We start from the raw sequence: 13456 nt of genomic DNA, 5'->3' as shown, positions 1-13456 counted from the left end.
CGCAATGAGAAGCCTGCGCACCACAATGAAGAGTAGCCCCCACTCGCTGCAACTAGAGAAAGCCCGTGCGCAGCAGTAAAGACCCAAAGCAGCCAAATATAAATTAAATAAATAAATAAAAAATAAATAAATTCTGGGAAGATGGCAGTAATGGTGGCACCATAGCTTTTAAATCTCCCCAAATTTTCAAATAAAAACAGAAAAAAATTCCATGGTTACAAGAATTCCAGTTTACAAAAAAAACAAGACAAAACAAAGGAGTCTCCACAAACTCCAAAGTGCAAGCACATGAGGACAAACCACCAAGAGCCACACAATTTCTGAAGCATCACTGGTGCCTCAGAAAGCACAGGGTACCATTCAAACCTGAGAAGAGTATCAATATATAACCCCAAATAACCGACAGGAATTCAATGCAAAGCACGCAGGCCAATCTGAGAAAGGAGCTAATACTACGAAGCAGTTTTGCTCAATTCAATAGTGGGTAAGTGCAAGGAGGCCCTGACCCTGTAAGATCTGAAAAAGATATAGCAGTCTAGGACCCATGAAGTTTCGAAACTCATCAACCAGGGCTCCCTGGCAGGACACAGCCCTATGAGAAGAAAATGCTGGGAACAGTTAAACTGAGTAAGATAGAAACAAAGGAAAGAGAAATTAGGTCTAAATAAACATAGAGAACAGAATCAAGAAGTCTTAAAAAGCAAGCTGCCATATTTTGAACACTGTATGAAGAGGGAGCTCTGTGAAGTTAGAAAAAGTTATCCTAAACTACATCTCCTGAAAGTCCAAGAAAGCATCCGTCAACAGAGGAATGGATAAAGAAGGCGTAGTACATATATACAAAGGACTATTACTCAGCCATAAAAAAGAACAAAATAATGCCATTTGCAGCAACATGGATGGACCCAGAGACTGTCTTTTGAGGGAAGTCAGACAGAGAAAGACAAATATCATATGATATTGCTTATATGTGGAATCTAAAAAAGGGTACAAATGAACTTATCTACAAAGCAGAAACAGAGCTGCAGATGTAGAAAACAGACCTATGGTTACCAGGGTGTAAGGGGGGTGGGGAGGAATAAATTGGAAGACAGGGATTGACATACACACACTACTATATATAAAATAGGTAACTAATAAAGACCTACTGTATAGCACAGGGAACTCTACTCAGTACTCTGTAATGGCCTATACGGGAAAAGAATCTAAAAGAGTGGATACATGTATATGTATAACTGAATCACTATGCTGTACACCTGAAACTAACACAACATTATAAATCAACTATACTCTAATAAAAAATTTTTTAAAAGTCCAAAAAAGCTAATTTCAGTAAAAATTAACAAAGAAAAGAACTGATGTCAAATCTCATACAAAGGTGTAAGAAAAACAAGAAGCAAAACATCCCTATAAACAATAACAACATGCCAGAAAGCTGTAACAACCTAAGGGACACTAAGAAAATAATATAAGACATAAAATAACAACATAAATCAGAACTAGAAAAACTCAGAAATGAAGTGATATCTCAGGAAAGAAACAGAAATTAAATAAAGTGTTTTAGGAATGCAGACTAAATTAGAAGAAACACAAGTGTTAATAAACACAACACATACTGCTTTAGGAGAATTGAAAGGTGAAAGGAAAATTTTAAATAGAAAAATGAAGAGATAAAGGAGCTCTTGAATAAACTGAAAGGGAAGAAAACACAAAAAATTGTGACTGAAAAAAAAAAAAACTTTCCTAAAGTAAAAATGTTAAAGCTACATTTCAAAAGAGCACAGTACATACCTAAGGAAAGGAACCCAGAATGACAACCATCAAGACACATTCTAGTAAAATTACTGGACTTTAAAGAAAGAAAGAAAAAAATCCTTTAGCATCTGGGCTTGAGAATTATAACAGAAAAAATTAAGATTATTAACAGATTTTTACAGTGATGCTTTAAGACACCTGAAAACAGATTAAGATACTTTAAAAAAAAACGTGAGCCACAGATTTTATATCCAGCAAAACTTATTTTAAGGAAAAAGTGCACAAACTTAACAATGTACAAGAACTTCCTACAAGATTTTCCTGAGGAATCAACAGAAAAGCAAGCTTCAGGCAACCAAAATGACTAGAGAGACACTGACACAAAGACTAGTGGTAAACATGAAATACATAATTACTTGCAGTACTAAGATTAAATTATAACTAAGATTGAATGATACAGTACAATTATAAAAATTATGGAAGACGGAAGCATATGAAAGATTTTAAAGTTGTTTAATCATGTGGGTGCTGACATTCTGAGACTTTCATTTTGACACTTTTGGGTGTGTTAAAACAAAGTTATAGCATATTCTAATTCTATCAATCCCTGTGTCCTTGAGAATCAAGATTCTTAGTGTGGAAAAAAGGAATTATAATATAGAAGCAATAAAGTAAGTTAAGTAAAACCACTATAGTCCTAAATTTGAATTATAAATATTAGTATAAACTTGTAAAATATATTACTTCCATCCAAAAAAAAAAAAAGTTTTCAAACAAGACCTGCTTGTAGCAATGAACATCCATAGTGCCCAGGTTATGTGAAATACTATTTCTCATTGAAAGAGATGAAGGCTTTTGGGACAAATTACTAATTCCAAGTCTGGGGCAGGAATCATACAAAATGAACATGGAACATCTTGTCATATCACATATCAAGGAAGCTATCAAAGACTACTTATCAAAGACTGGATCCTGTCAGAATAAATTCCTGAAGAGGCTTCCACTGGCAAAAGATGGAACATTTTGAACTTCAGTAAAGATAATAATTGATATGGTACAAACATCTTAGGAAAATGTATAAATGAAAGTGTTCATAATTTTTTTAAAAGGTCATTTTCAAAAGATGATAGTCAACCAATACATTATCTTTAAAACTGGTAAAACAAAGGCAAAGAATCAGGCATTTTCTTGCCTCTTCTATATAAACTATATCACTGGATAACCAAATAGTAGATGAGGAAATCATTTCTTTATAAAATTATTCTAGTATTAATTTAAAAATTCAATTAAAATATCACCATTTTGCAATCCTCAGTAATTTACTGGGCCTTGGAATTCCCTGGCATTCCAGTGGTTAGGACTTGGCACTTTCATTCCGGTGGCCCAGGTTCAATCCCTGGTCGGGGAACTAAGATCCCACAAGTGGAAAAAAAAAAAAAATTACTGGACCTAGACATTGAATATCATTGACTGCTAACATCATAGAGACAATAAGACATAACTGCCTGCTGAGGAAAGAACACTATCTACTGTCTTGACAGAGACAATCAGATCTGGACACAGCCTAATTTTTAGAATAGAGGCTATCTGAAAAACGAAATTTTTGAATTACACCGTTAATTATGCCATCTAGATCAGGTATTCTCAATGGGGGCAATTTTGCAAGGGGGTAAAAAGATCTTATATATTACAATGGTTTGTCATCCTCCCAAATTCAATCCCACCCAACAAAATCTTATTCTTTAGTATTTAATGGGGGAGAATCAGAAAAAAATGTCTAAAAAGGCTCTCCAGGGAGGAATGATTTTTTTTTTAAGCCTGACAAACACCTATCTAGGCTCTGGGAAACTAACAGGTCAAATGATTCAGGTTCAACAACAGATAAATTATAAGGAAAAAGAAAAGGAATGGAAGAGGAACCCTAATAGGGATGCACTCAGGTGAAAACACCATAAAGAAATACAAGAAAATGATCAGACTAATGGTTAATTTCAGGGGGAAGGAATGAATTATGCTCAGGACAGCATGCATAGAGGAGGCTTGGGGATGATCTACTTCTTGACCTAAGTAGTACATATAATCACCTTATAATAATTCATTAAGCCATACATGTTTTATATATTGTTTTTTTTGTAAAAGGCAAAAAACTCCCATGAGATACTGCATACCCATAAGGATTGCTAGAAGCCTGAAAATTGATGACCAAGTGTTGCTGAGGATTTGGAGCAATGGGGACTTTCAAGTACTATTGGTAGGAGAGGAAATTGGTACCACAACTGTGCAAAAAAGAATCCTTGATACTTTATCATTTATAGTGGAAAATATAAATCCTGGAAGACTCAACAATTCACTGTAAAATCTGTACTACAGAAATGTACGCTTATACGCACCAGGTCTATGCACAAGAATGTTCACAGCAGCACTATTCCTAACAGCCAAAAACTGAAAAGGACTCATATCAATGATGGAATGGACAAATACACTGAAGTATGCTCATACAACTGAAACATACACAGCATCAAGAATCAAGCCATTACAGTCACACACAATATGAATGGATCTTAAAACATAATGGGGGCTTCCCTGGTGGCGCAGTGGTTGAGAATCCGCCTGCCAATGCAGGGGACACGGGTTCGAGCCCTGGTCTGGGAAGATCCCACATGCCACGGAGCAACTGGGCCCGTGAGCCACAACTACTGAGCCTGCGCGTCTGGAGCCTGTGCTCCGCAACAAGAGAGGCCACGATAGTGAGAGGCCCGCGCACCGCGATGAAGAGTGGCCCCCACTTGGCGCAACTAGAGAAAGCCCTCGCACAGAAACGAAGACCCAACACAGCCATAAATAAATAAAATTAAAAAAAAAAAACAAAAAAAAGAACCGTGTGCTCTGACATATCTCAAAATGGTTCCTTTAAAAAACAAAACAAAACCAAAAAAACCCATAATGGATGGGTGAAGGAATTCAGACATAAAAGAATATATACTGAATGCTTCCATTTAGATAAAGTTTAGGCATAGGCCTGAACTTAGCTGTTTGGGGTGAAATTTCTTTGTGTGTGTGTTGTATTTAACAATGGAAAACTTAGAGGGAAAAAAGTCACCCTAAGGGGAAAAAAGAGTGGTTGCCTCTGTGAAACAGTATTTGGGGGTCAAGAGGAGAGAATTATTGCTTTTATTTCTTTCTGTAGTTTGATTTTGGAACCATTTTCTTGCTTTACTCTGACGGACATCACAAGAATGAAAATCAATAAGTAAGAACCAATGGGGGACAATTATAACTGCTACAGTGGCTTTTTAGTTCCAAGATCCTATCTGTAACCTACCCACTCAAGGTTTTTCTTCCTAAGAAAATCTCAATTTTCTTTGCCTTCCTGTGAGAAATCATGTACTTCAGAGGAGGTGGGCCCCAGACCCTGGCTTATTATATAATGTCTATAAAGAGATAATCAAATGATGTCATCATTTTTCCAAATTAAGATACTATAAAATTTTACATCAAAGCTATGTTTAAGTATTACAACATAACTTTCTGGTATGTATAACTGAACAAAAGTATCTCAATGTTTAAAAATTATAAATCCAAGCATAAGTTTAAGTATCTTACTTGAAATAACAATAATGATGTTATTGATATTTATAAATAGCATGGTATAATGGAAAGAGCTCTGGTATCAAATTTCAACTGCACCTATTCAAGTACTTTTCTTTCAAATACAATTTGTTTAAAAAATGTTTATTTATTTAATTGGCTGTGCCGGGTCTTAGTTGCAGCACGCAGGATCTAGTTCCCTGACCAGGGATCGAACCTGGGCCCCCTGCAATGGGAGCACGGAGACTTAGCCACTGGACCACCAGGGAAGTCCCATCAAATACAATTTTTAAAAAGCATTTTGGGACTTCCCTGGTGGCGCAGTGGTTAAGAACCCGCCTGCCAATGCAGGGGACATGGGTTCGAGCCCCGGTCCGGGAGGATCCCACATGCCGCGGAGCAACCAAGCCCGTGTGCCACAACTACTGAGCCTGTGCTCTAGGACCCGTGAGCCACAACTACTGAGCCCACGTGCCACAACTACTGAAGCCTGGGCGCCTAGAGCCTATGCTCTGCAACAAGAGAAGCCCCTGCTCGCTGCAACTAGAGAAAGCCCCCGCGCAGCAACGAAGACCCAACGAACGTAGCCAAAAATTAATTAATTAAAAAAAAAAAGCATTTTGAACACTTAATTCCAATAACCAAGCTTATTTCTTCTTTTACCATAACTAGGTTCCTTCAATTTTACACTGGAAATCAAAGGAAAATGTGATTTATTTTATATCTAATTTAGTTAGACTGTCAAGCTTGTAGTTAAGCAGATTACTAGTGATGCTTTAAAAGCAAGATTCCGCATGAATGGCAAGTACAGTGGCCCCAAGCTGCAGTGAAAAAAGAAGTCTGATGATGAAATTTCTACTCCTGACTAGCTTCTCTGTAAAGGTCATTTAACTCCCTGACATTCAGTCCTCTCATCTGGGCTCAGAGCAGATTGCCTAATTATGAACCATGGTTTCACCAATTAGTGAATCAGTGACTATGCATAAACTGCTTAATCTCTTGAGCCTAATTCCTTTATTTGTAAAATGACAATACAGTTGTTTTGTTATTTGTTTTAAAATGACAGTTTAAAACAGTTGTTTTAAAATTAATTGAGTTAAACATATATAAAGTGTTTAGCATAATGACTGGCAAATAGCAAGTGTCACATTATGACTATTATTATTACCTGTGAAATGGAAACAGCAGATGAACAGTGTTTATTAATAATATGTTGATAATACAACCAAACGGGGGGAGGGGGGTGGAGAGAGAACTTTATTCTCCTCTTCCAAGGTACTTTTCATTAGTATTACAACTATTCACAGTAAAACTTCTACTTCCTTCTATAAGAAACTTCGTTTTCCCTTTGGAAGTGGCCAGAAGCTATGTATGTCTTTTAGCTTATTGATCAGACACCAAAGTGGAGTTCAGAAATAGAAAATGCCACCCAAAAAAGAATATTTCAGTTCTTACCTCTTGCTTTTAATTATACAAATAATCATTTACACATTTATGATTATACTCTATAGTCAAATATACCAATTAATGCTTCCAAATTAGAACCTAAAATTAGGAGATATTTCATCACTTCATTACTAGTGGAGAATCTTATGTAGTAATACTATAAGAATTTAAGAAAATTGGATGACCATTCTTCTATGTTCTCTTCCACCTCCCACAACTGTCCTAATGATCTTTTTTTTTATCCCCTTCACTTCCTTGTATGAATGAATCAACACATGATGAGAAGGAGTTCGCATTTTGTTTTCTCCATATGCCCTTGACTATGTCTTACTCATAACTGTACTTCCAGAGTCTCACAGTTGTTGAATGAATGAGTGGCTCCAAAAACATACTCTTCTGCCAGAGACTGGAGCTCTTCATCATAGCCATATACAACCAGAGTCAAGGAACATGGCTTACATGACAACAATAAGTTTATCATGATTTTCTTCAGTTATAAAGTATTACACCATTATAGAAAATTTGGAGAACAAAGGAACAAAATTTGGAGAACAAAGTCGGGAAAAGATGGGAATCACCCGTGGTTCTCTCACACAATTTTATTATTTCCGAAATTGCATCTTTGCTTCCTTGTGACCAGGGTCCTTGGCTCTGTCTCTAACAAATCATTTTCTTCTCAATTCTTCTATTCATGTCACTTCTCCACTTTTCCTTCCAGATGCTCCTAATATAATACTGTATGATCCTGGGGTTTTGTGGTGTTCCTGTTTTCCAGAGTAATCTCCAAAAATATGCCCATCACTTATGCAACACTGATTTTGGGGTAATAAAGGATGTTTCAAATTTAGTGGGTTAACTCTTTGAATGTTCTAGGGAAAGGTGGGCAAAGAAGAGCCAGGACAGGCTGAGAGAAGCTGACATGCCCATGTCATATCAGCACCCACAAAACCTCTTCCTAGCATATTTTTTTAAGTGTCTATAAATGATTATTGCTTTTAATTCAAATACTCGTTTCTCGTCTTAACATTTGGCTAGCCATTCTTTGTAATCCTGTACTAATATGTAATCAATATTAAATTAACACAGAAAAGTTAATAATGGTTATTTCTAAGTAATAGGTTTACATTTTTTGCTTCCTTATATTTTTATATACTAAATTGGTATTATTTACATTAACATTTAAAATTAAAATAACATTAAAAGAGTTTGGCAAATGTTTATTGCAGGCTCACCACATGGTATAAAAGAACTTGTGTTATGCATCATGGGGAACACAAAGAAAATCCAACATGGATCTTGCCTCAAAGAACTTCCATCAGTGAGAGAAAATATGCACACAATTAAGTATACTACAAAGTATAAACCCATTACTGCAATACAGAGACTATTCCAGTTGAGAGAGGGCAAGTAGTCAGGGTAGGCTTAGTGGAGACAGCAATATTTAAGCTAAACTTAATGCTCTGCCAGTTCCAGGCTTAGTTTTAAGAGAACAGCACTTCCATCTAGGGCTCTTGAAACCCATAGTCACCATGTAAGAAGTCTGACTACCCTGACGGAGAGGCCACATGGAAAGCCCTGACACTACATGAAGAGGGAAAGGGCAGCTGAACCCAGTCTTCCAGCAGTCTCAGACAAGGCGTATGAATAAAGAAGCCATTTTGGAAGTATATCCTCCAGTCCCAGCCACCTTGGCTGACAGCATGTGGGGGGTGGGGGGAAGGCCCAGGTGAGCCCTTCCCAATTTCTTGACTCAAAAAACTGCCAACAAATAAAACCGTTATACTAACTCACCAGGCTTGGAGGTGGTTTGCTAACAGGTAAGTGAAGCAGAGCTCTAAGTTTATTTTCTGACCAATGGGAAGCAATGCAAAGAGTTGTGCTTTAGGAAAATCAACCTAGCTGCAATGTGTAATCTAGTGGCAGGAAACCCAGGAAGCAAGAGCCAGTGAAGTCTGAACTAAAGGTAACAGTAAGCAGAGGGAGAAAAAGATACAAGATACTGACCACAGAGGTTAGATTCAATGGGATTTTTGTATGTAATTGGCCATGAAGGGCATGAGGAAACAAGTAGTCAAAGTTGACCTCGATGTTGAGATCAGGTGACTGGAGAATGGTGATATTATTAAGAAAGAACAAGGAAGCTGATGAGTTCAGAATAAGAAAATGCAATGCATATTAATTTCAATACATAAACAAAATGAAAAAACTAAGGCAAAATAGCATCCATAATTACAGATAATATGCAAACAATTAGTCTGGAGTTTAAGCAGTTTAAAAGAGCTCTAAAAATCCTGCTATCAGTATCTTTCTACAATACAAAAGGTTTTAAACCAAAAATTATTCAAAATTTTCAGTGGGGAAGCTACAGAGTTTAATATATAACATTGAGATTTTTCCTCAACTGTCAACTGAAAATTGGTTCAGAAACTGGGATGTGGAAGCAACCTAAGTGTCCATCAACACATAAACGGATAAAGGAGATATGGCACACATATACAATGGAATATTACTTAGCCATAAAAGGAAACGAAATTGAGTTATTTGTAGTGACGTGGATGGATCCAGAGTCTGTCATACAGAGTGAAGTCAGAAAAAGAAAAACAAATACCATATGCTAACACATATATATGGAATCTAAAAAAAAAAAAAGGTTCTGATGAACCTAGGGGCAGGACAGGAATAAAGACACACACATAGAGAATGGACTTGAGGACATGGGGAGGGGGAAGGGTAAGCTGGGACGAAGTGAGAGAGTGGCATGAACATATATACACTACCAAACATAAAATAGATAGCTAGTGGGAAGCAGCTGCATCGCATGGGGAGATCAGCTCAGGGCTTTGTGACCACCTAGGGGGTGGGATAGGGAGGGTGGGAGGGAGACGAAAGAGGGAGGAGATATGGGGATATATGTATACATATAGCTGATTCACTTTGTTATACAGCAGAAACTAATACAACATTGTAAAGCAACTACACTCCAATAAAGATGTTAAAAAAAAAATAAAGAAAAGAAAAAGAAACTGGGATGAATGAGCAAGCATATCCTCATCCACAAAGGGGAGAAATCAATGTTTTCAATGATATTTTTACAGTTGATACTGTGAACTCGTGATATCCTGTGAACTCGTGATATCCTGTCCCTTCTATCCCAATACTGTCTACAGCTTACACTCTATGATAAATTTTCATATAGCATTGAGTTTTTTTTTTTTTTAAAAACCACAGATCTCATCATGTTAGAACCAAAATCCTTACCATGGCCCGTGAAACACTGCCTCATATGGCCCTTGCTGACATAGCTAGCCCCGCCTCATACCTCTTCCCCCTATTCACTAATCTGCAGAGACCATGGTTTAGATCCTTCAACATTCCATGCTTCTGCCTTCCACTTCAGGCTCTTCTCTCTGGCTGGGTTACTCTTCTTCACTGCCTCTCTTTGACCAAATTAACTGTATTCATCCTTCAGTTCCTCATCTTAAATGTCACCTCCTCAGAGAAAAACCTTTCTGGACTAACCCCAGTGTTTGTTCACACACCTCTCACTCCTTCAGAGCACTCACCATAATGATAATCTACAATTTAGGAAGCTATGATTAGTATCTATCTCCTCTGCTAAAAAACGTTCATTCCCATAGCCTCAGGACATAGCACACAGCCTGGCAAAAGTAAATACTCCAGAAGAACTTCTTGAACAAACAAGAAGTTCACAGATATAGCAGGATAATTAGGAGCATGAACTCTGGAGCCAAACTGGGTTCAAGTCCCAGCTCTGACCCTTACAAGCTTTGCAACTAGGTAAGTTATTTTTCAGCACCTCCCTTCCTTCCTCTTTAAAATAAGAATAATGACAAAATCCACAGCACTGAGGAGTCAAAGAGTTAATATATGGAAAATCCTTAGAACAGTATCTGGCTAAAGACAGATGTCTGTAAAGATCTTAACCATAGCCTAGAATATAGTGAACCTTCATTAAACAGGAGCTATCAGAATTAGCAAACACAGGCTCTCTCATCTATCCTGTTTCATAAACTTTGTCTCCCAGACTCACATCTCAACTGCCTTTATTAGACTTCTCCAAAGGGGCTGCAAGGCTTCTCTTTTATTAGCTGCGGCCTGCCTTCAGGAGAAAAATCTAAAGCCTTTATTTAAGTTTACGGGGAGGTCCAAAATCTGGCCCCAGGCTCTCCAAATATTTCCTTAAATTCAACCACTCCCTACCCCCCAGCCGCAATAAATTACTTCTACAAAACACCAACGAAGCAAGGCCATTTCTTAGCCGTCTTCCAGCAGGCCAGCATACTAAAGTCTGCCCAGCCCTCTCTCAGCAGGGTAAGTCATCTTCTCTTTGCATCAAAAAGCCTAGGACAGGGACTTCCCTGGTGGCGCAGGGGTTAAGAATCCACCTGCCAATGCAAGGGGACACGGGTTTGAGCCCTGGTTCGGGAAGATCCCACATGCCGCGGAGCAACTAAGCCCGCGCGCCACAACTACTGAGCCTGTGCTCTAGAGCCTGCGAGCCACAACTACTGAGCCCCGCGCACCTGGAGCCCGTGCTCCGCAACAAGAGAAGCCACCGCAATGAGAAGCCCGCGCACCGCAACAAAGAGGAGCCCCCGCTCGCCGCGACTAGAGAAAGCCCCTGCGCAGCCAAAAATAAGTAAATAAATAAAAATAAAAAAATAAAAAAGCCTGGGACAACCCTACCCAGGCGCTTATCACGACGCATCCGAGTTCTTTACAGAGCCCTCGGCTCGCTGATGTCGGAACCCTGCCCAGCGGACATCACCGGGACCCTGCAGGCACTCAGTGAGCTTGGTCACGGGACTGAAGCGGCCCGAAGTTTTCGACAACCGTCCCACACGGTATTCGGGCCACATCTCACGCGGGAAGATCGGCCTCGTTCGCCGCTCGGCGCTCCGGGCACATTTGTCGGGTTCGCGTTCCCCGCGCTGCTCAGGGTTCTGACACACTCGGGGAGGCCTCACGAGGGCTGGGCAGCAGTGGCCGCCTTTTCGGGAAGACGCCCCTCCAGAGCCGAGTCGGGAGGGTTTGGGACCGCGGCCCGTCAGCCCCCCGCCACCTCCTGCCCGGACCAGGGCGTCGGAGTGCAAACTCGCGGCGTGTCACCCCCCCGCGCGCCCCCGGCCGCGCTCAGCTCCACGGCCACCGCCTCCCGTGAGGCGCCGCCGAGGAAACTCGGTCTTTCGGCGCTACCGGCCCGCGAAACTTCCCGAAGTGGCGGGAGCGGCTGAGGGTCCGCCGGCCGCCCGCGCCTCTATCGCTCCCTCTCGGCCACTAGCCCCGCTGCTCCGGCCGCTCGGCGCTAGGCGGCGCCCCGCGCGGTCCCGGGCTCGCTCGTGCCGGGGCCGCGGCTGAGCCCGGCCAGCGCCCCCCGCCGCCCCTCACAAACGAGCCCCCGCCCCCATCCCCACCCCCACCCCCGGGCTCAATGGAGGCGCCGGGCGGAGACGCCACTAGCCTCACAGAGCCTGCCGAGTAGCTGGCGCGCCCCGCGGCCGACACTTACTCGCCACTCAACTCGCCGGCTCTCGAGACGGGCTCGGCGACTTCTGTCGCCGCAGCTTCTAGTCAGCAGGAGCGGCCGCGACAGCTTCGTGGCCGCAGCCGAGGCCGCCGCTGCGCTCCTTCCGGCTCTTCCGCGGCGTCACCTCGCGCCTGCGCACAGCGCCCCCTCCCGACTAATGACAGGAAGAACCATAGAGGCACGCCGGGTGATAGGGAGGAGGGGTCTGGGGAGTAACACCATAGAGAGGGACGCCTGTCCGCTCCTCCATCCCGCCTCACGGCCCGCTGAGTCTTGACTCCCCCACTAGGCGGGAGAACGAAAGAAACTGAGAGCCTCTCAACCCCGTGAGGAGGTGTCGCTGTCTCCCTGGAGTTTTCAACTCCAGGGCGTGAAGCGTGAAGCGGGCAGCCGTGGAAATCTCCTGGATATGCATTTATTTGCATCCGTTGCCTTTGGCAAGTAATTCATGCAACACGTTTTCGGAGGGCTTCCTGTATGCTAGGCACTGTTCTAGGAATTGGAGCCAAAACGGTATAGACTGTCCCTGTTCTCATGAAGCTTATGTTTTATTGGGAAGTCAATGACTGGTGAACTAATTAACCAACTAAAATACTGGCCTAGACAGGAAGTGTTCTGCAAACACACACACACACAGATGAAAAATAAAACAGAGAAAGGGATAGAGTGATGGGGATAATAGTGTGGTCTAAATGAAGTGAGGGAGTGAGCCGTGGTTACCACCCGGCGGAAGAGCACTTCAAGCAGACGGTATAGAAAGGCCAAAAGCCCTGAGATGGGAATACGCCTGGCGTGTTAGAAAAACAGCGTTATGCTGTGTGGCTGCATGGCAGTGCAGTGAGTGAGACGGAGAGTGGTAGGGAATGGGCTTGGCAAGCTGGTTGGGAGCCAAATCGTAGGTCTTAAATTGAATTTGGATTTTATCCTAAGTGTGATGGGAAGCTACTGGAGAACTGGGAACAGGGACGTGAGTTGATTTGCTTGTGTTTTCCGAGACCAGAATCAGGAAAGCCAGTTAGGAAGTTATTGCAGGATTCTAAATGATAAGAGATCGTGGCTTGGACCAGTACAGTCAGGGAGGAGGTGATGAGAAATGGTCGGAGTAGGGATTTTTTTTAA

General features: G+C 41.3%; 1 protein-coding gene across 3 annotated transcripts in view; it reads right to left on the bottom strand.

Annotated features, from left to right (window-relative positions):
* RNF216 (ring finger protein 216) overlaps window positions 1-12454 on the bottom strand; it is a 181536-nt gene extending 169082 nt beyond the window's left edge. For all 3 annotated transcript variants that reach the window (XM_068524090.1, XM_068524091.1, XM_068524092.1), the window contains exon 1: window positions 12320-12454. The gene's annotated coding sequence lies outside the window, so the exon portion shown is untranslated. The remainder of the gene's footprint in view (window positions 1-12319) is intronic.
* Window positions 12455-13456: the final 1002 nt, after the last annotated feature.

Source organism: Eschrichtius robustus, chromosome 16, assembly GCF_028021215.1.
Source record: "Eschrichtius robustus isolate mEscRob2 chromosome 16, mEscRob2.pri, whole genome shotgun sequence".
NCBI lineage: Eukaryota > Metazoa > Chordata > Mammalia > Artiodactyla > Eschrichtiidae > Eschrichtius > Eschrichtius robustus.
Note: the sequence above shows the minus strand (reverse complement) of the source record. Positions and strands in the feature narration are given on the sequence as shown.